The sequence below is a fragment of the Sorex araneus genome, chromosome 6 (assembly GCF_027595985.1).
Source record: "Sorex araneus isolate mSorAra2 chromosome 6, mSorAra2.pri, whole genome shotgun sequence".
NCBI classification, from domain to species: domain Eukaryota; kingdom Metazoa; phylum Chordata; class Mammalia; order Eulipotyphla; family Soricidae; genus Sorex; species Sorex araneus.
The window spans coordinates 34,427,551-34,433,265 of record NC_073307.1 but is presented as its reverse complement, the minus strand read 5'-3'; positions in this window follow the sequence as shown (position 1 = coordinate 34,433,265).

Here is a 5,715-nt window from a genome sequence, read left to right as displayed (position 1 = left end):
GTGCAATCCCCAGTCATCACCATCACAACAAGAAGGGGGAAGTGAAAAGGGAATTTTAAAAAGAAGAAGAATGTCACTCACATAAAACATATGGCAAAAAAAGCCTTAAAATACCCAAGGACTGCTTTCTGTAGAGGTTTTGGAGTCGGGATGGTGGGTGGACTTTAGCTCTTGGTCGTTTTAATTACACAGGGTAGCTCTGAGGAGCAATGCTCCATGGAAAAAGAGGGCAGGGCCAGCTGGATGGTGTTGGAGCCTGATCTTGCAGGGTTCCTGTGGCATTCCATTGTCTATTAGCCATTATTCCTGCTTTCTAGATATTGAGATAAACTACTTTTTCTTGGGGGGGTGGTGAGTGGTGAAGAAAGTGGCCTCCCAAACTGTACTCATGGGGGCCCAGGAGCACTCTTGGTGATTCTCTGCCAACTGTTCAAAGCTCAGATTAAAAATGTAGTGCTGCATGTGCCCTATGATGCTGGGGTTCAAGTCACGTTCCTAACCATGCATAACATCACTCTCATTTCTGCACTATTTCCTCAGCGCCAAACCTCTTGTTTCTTAAAGGGCAATTGTGGGCATCCAGTGATATTTGTGGCACTTTCACTGAGATGAATGCAGAGCTTAGAGTGCATGCAAGCTGACCCTTTAAAACGTGAATTTGAACTATATGGATCCACTTCTCTGTGGCCTTTTATGAATACATTTATTAGGAAACTTTTGGAGATTTGCTACAATTGGAAAAAACTTGAAAATGAATCCTAGAGCCTACCTAGAAATGCCAAAAGAAATGTTAAGTTTAGATATGTCATAGAGCATAAGATACATGCAGAAAATAGTCTGTTTTATTATGTACTACTATAAAGTATAAACAAACCTATTATAAAAGTTAAAAATTCATCAACAGAGAGACTGTTACAAGTCATGTATGGTACCATTTAGAGTTGAGAGAAATGTAAACAAACAGGATTAAAGCCCAAAGCCAGTTATTAGCAATCTTTTCTGGGGGAGTGAAAAGTTAGATGTGGAAATCAACTGTGTTGAGGTCTGCGATTTACCTGTATAATTGTTCCAGGATTAACAATATATGTACAGTGCAGAAAATCCTAGCTTGGCATAGAAAATTTTTGAATTGGCACATAAAATTTGTTTCAGTAGACAAATCAACAAATTTAAGGTTTCTTTAAAGAACCATATCTAATTGAGGTAAAAGTAAAAGTAGTTAATATAGCAAAAAAATACTGGAGTTAGAAAATAAACCAACCTATGTTGGTAAAAAATATACAACAGTAGAGGGTTATAGAGATAAATAGCATTGCTGGTATGTAACCCTGGGGCACTTGAATTCTTTTTTCTCCTTTGATTTCAACCAACTTTCACTCTGATGTGGATATCTGCTTTGATTCTGAGATGTGTCAGCTTAATCAGTGACCAGTGTTTTTTTGAATAGGAATGATGTGACAGCTCTCTAACTCCTCAAATGCTGTGGCTGTCTGTGGAGGGAAACTTGTATACTAGTCTCAGTGACCAGTGGCACAGGGATTTGTCCCCAGTCGCTAGAGAGCAGTTCACACACAGCAGGTCCCATCTGAATATTCTCAGCAGGTGACAGTGATGAGTTAATAATTTACACAGGGAATTCAAACTATTAAATAGCTTGATATACATGGGTCAACCCACCAGGTACTTCCATCAAGAAACACTATATTAATATTAGAAGACTGATGATTAGTGAATCGAAACAAATGGAACTGAATGGTCTTAAGAGTTGGGTTCTAAGAGACTTCTTAAAACTCAATCAGTAGCTTGACTTGAAATTCTATCTCTCTTTTTTTATGTAGATAAATTTACCATATAGTTGTGTGTTCAGGTTTATCTACATCAAACAAAGAAGCTTTCATATTGGAAAAGAAACCATGGCAAACAAACAAACAAAAACTAATTTACAATTTGGGAGGTGATAGTTGCAACCCAAACATCTGACAAAGGATTAATTTCCAAAATATACAGAAAGCTCATAAAATTGAACAATTAATATTTTTTTCAGAAAAACCTGCTCTAAGACAGGCAAAAAATCTGAATAGACATTTCTACAATCAGCACACAGAGGTGGCCAAGAGGCACAGGTGAAATGCAAATCCAACCACAATGAGATGTCACTCCACATCTGTCAGAAAGACCCATCAGCGACTCCTAAACTTTTCCAGAAAAATAAAATTACTCAGTTATCTGTCAATCTACTTTCTTTAAGTAAATAAACAGAAAGTGTCTCCCAACTGCCAAGTCTACTGCTGCCGCTTCCCCCTACCAGTGGCTTGGCCCTTATGGTGAGGGGGCAGTATCACCTATTTTGGGGTAAAAATACAGGAAATAGAAAGTGTCAGTCAGGGTTCAGAAGAAAGGAATACTACTCATCAGAAGAGGGAATGTAAACTGTGTGCACTTTAAAATGGAAATCAGTTGCTCAAAAATGAAAAACAAGGTTTGGAGAGGGAGCACCCCAGTGAGATGCTTGCTTTGCACACAGCCAACTAGGATTCCATCCATGACACCATATATGATTCCCTGAGCCTCCCTGGGAGTGATCCTTGAGCACAGAGCCAGGAGTAAACTCTGATTATTGCCAGATATGCCCTCCCCCCACCACTAAATTAAGAAAAATGAAAATAGAACTATTATTCAGCAAAGTCTTAGCTAGATATCTATGCAAATATTGGGAAAGAACAGATTCACAAAGGTATCTACATGCTATGTCCACTGAAGATCTTTTACTGTAGCCAACCCACAAAAACAACCCAAGTGTTCATAGATGGAAGAGTAGATAAAGATGCGGTATAAATACACAAGTGAACACTATTAAGCTATTAAAAGATAAAATCTTGCCATTTGCCACAATGTGGATGGAAATTGAGGTGATCACACTAAGCAAAGTGAAAAGAGAAAGACAAATACTGGGTGATTTTACACATATTGGAATGCAAAGAACCAAAACAAACAATCGAAAAAAACAAAACACTAATGCATCTATATTCTGACAACTAATGTATCTATATTCTGGGTGAGTGCAGTAAGAACAGGTATAGACAGAGAAATGGATGCTGGTGAGCGAGTATTAGAAATTTGGTGGTGAGTGTGGTGTGGTACCAAATATTTGTAGAGGTGTGAATTTATACGCCTTACTTCAATGAAAAAAAAAAGAGCAATTCTGAACATTTGGAGGGGAGTATAGAAACACATGTATCTATATTAATATGCATTTAGTTATGGCAGTGTGGTTGTAATAACAGACTTGAACCCAACTTCAGGAGATCCTCCAGACCCTACTTCCTGAGGTCTGGTACGGGAGGGTAGGTATGTGCTCCAGAGAGAGAGGCTGATGGGGAGAAACTGGGGTGCTAGTAGTGATGGCAGTAAAGGGGAAGTGACCAAGAGCAGCCACCGTGCATTTGAGAGCTGTGACGGCCCAGTCAACCCCTCCAGCTACGGACCGGTTGCTGGATCAGAGGAAGCAGGATGCATAGAGAACAAGCCAGCAAAGAGGCAACTTGGAGGTCTGTGTCCTTTGTCAAATGTCCAATGTCAATTTCTAGAACCAGGGAAAGATATTTTGAGTTTCTAAGCACAGAAATTAACTCTTGCCTCTTTACATACAGACATGTGATCTGTTTTTAAATGCAAAGAGAAGACTGGCATGTGAAACCAGTTGAGGATGGCTATAGAATCATTTTCTGTAAGGACACTAATTCATTTAAAACAAGGGGAAAGGCTTTTAAAATGCCTGTCTTTCATCTGACTTCTATCATTTCGACTGCTCAGAAAGCCAATTCAGCTCTGGAAAGGAAGGGGCTGCTCCTGAGTTGCTACTGCAATTCCAGTAACTAATACAGTACCATACATTGTGTAGAAACTAAGAAACATTTGCCGATGAGCAGGTGGAGAAATTACATGTATGCTCCCATCTACTAAAGGAAACTTACACTAACTTCCATGTCTCAAGCTGGGGGTGAAATGCAGAAAGGATCATGCTGTGTTCAGCTCAGTCTAGGATGAGAAGGTCCCAAAGGGATTCCATTTTTTTCTATTAGTTTAGGTTTCATGATTTTGAAATATTTGTATGATTTTCTGAGATTAGTCTCTAATTTATTTTCATTTCCCCTTTGTTAGTTTTTCATAAGATTATGCCTGGTATTTACTTCCCCACTCGACTACTTTACCTCACTGCCCTGTGGTAGATTCTGAGAGGAGAGAAGACATGGCTTTCTCAGTCACAGAGCTGGCTCCTGAGCTGGGACAGAGATATGGTTCATGGATGTTCTTTATACATGTTTTATCAGTTAGTGATCACTGTCTCCCATCCCCCACTACCTTTTTGTGGGGCCTGCGGGCAGGGAGAGATGCCCCATGACATTTCTCCTCAAAATTGGATATTTTTAAGCAAAAGGAACAGCTATTTATGATTTGGGAGAATCATTTGGATAAAGGTATGATCCGCAATTGTCCCTCACTCGAATACGTAGTCACTCTACCTTGAAAGTAGATACCACATGTCACTCTATGTCATTCTATCACATCTTTTCCATTTCTTTCTCCAAAGGCTTTTATTCATGATTAAAATACACTGGGAAACCAATTTTAGATAGCAAATGTCAGGAATCCACAAATTTTATCACTGTCTCTGTATCAAACTGGCAATGAAGCTGGTTGTTGGCTTCTCTCATAATGCTGCAGTGATTTCTCAACCTGGCTGTTTGCATTGTGGGGTGTGTGTGTGTGTTTGTGTGTGTGTGTGTGTGTGCAAGTGAGCCTGTTTCCCCTGTTTCCCAGGGCATTTGCACACACAAGACAAGTTCTCTAGCATTTGGCTCTATCCCCGGTTCTGTGCCTATTATTTAAGAATCTTTTTGTTCTTAGGCCCGGTGTTCTCAATAAACCAGAATTTCTAGATCTGAAACAAGTCTTCTAGCTGGTTCTCACTCTGCTAACTTATTGTAGATCCCCTGACCAAGGTCCCTGTCTTGAGTTCATTGTTTGACTCTGGCCATTCTTCCCTGCTCCCCTTTGGCATTTCTGCTAGTAACTTCTCTGAGCCAGCGACAACCAAGTTCCTAAGCTGGCTTTGATTTGGGCTGAAACTCTTGCCTGCTCCTCAAAAGTAACATAAACAAAGTCCCTGGGTCTTCCTTGGGGCACTGGGCGAGTCTTGAACTGGCAGAACACAGGAAAGAGTGTGCTAAGGAGACTTCCACTGCCCCCGCTACTGACCATGTTCTGTGTTCTACTGACCATGTGCCAGCGTTTACAACCAAGGCCATGAAGCCACGAAGAGAAAGTCAGTCTCCTGTTCCTACTTTCCATCCTTTTCTATTTTGGGACTCCTAAGCGATGCTCAGGGAGCCTGGAAGTCACTCATGTCAACACTCTGCCAATTTGGCCGTGAGGGAGGGACACAATTCAGCTCCGGTCCATACTGCCGGGGGCCACCGGGGCCATCGCAGAAGTGCTTGGGGGCCTCCAAAGCTTCACCTGACAGCACTGGGAAGGGTTATGTGGTACCAGGGCCCAGCAAGGACCACCTGCACATGCCCTTGACTCTGATGCTATCTCCCCATCTCCTATCAAAAGTGTTATTCAGCCTGGCAGATGTACTGGGCGCAATCGGGGGTTGTGGTCCAGTGGGCCCGCATTCCTACAGAGCAGGAATGAGAGCGAGGTTCTTGG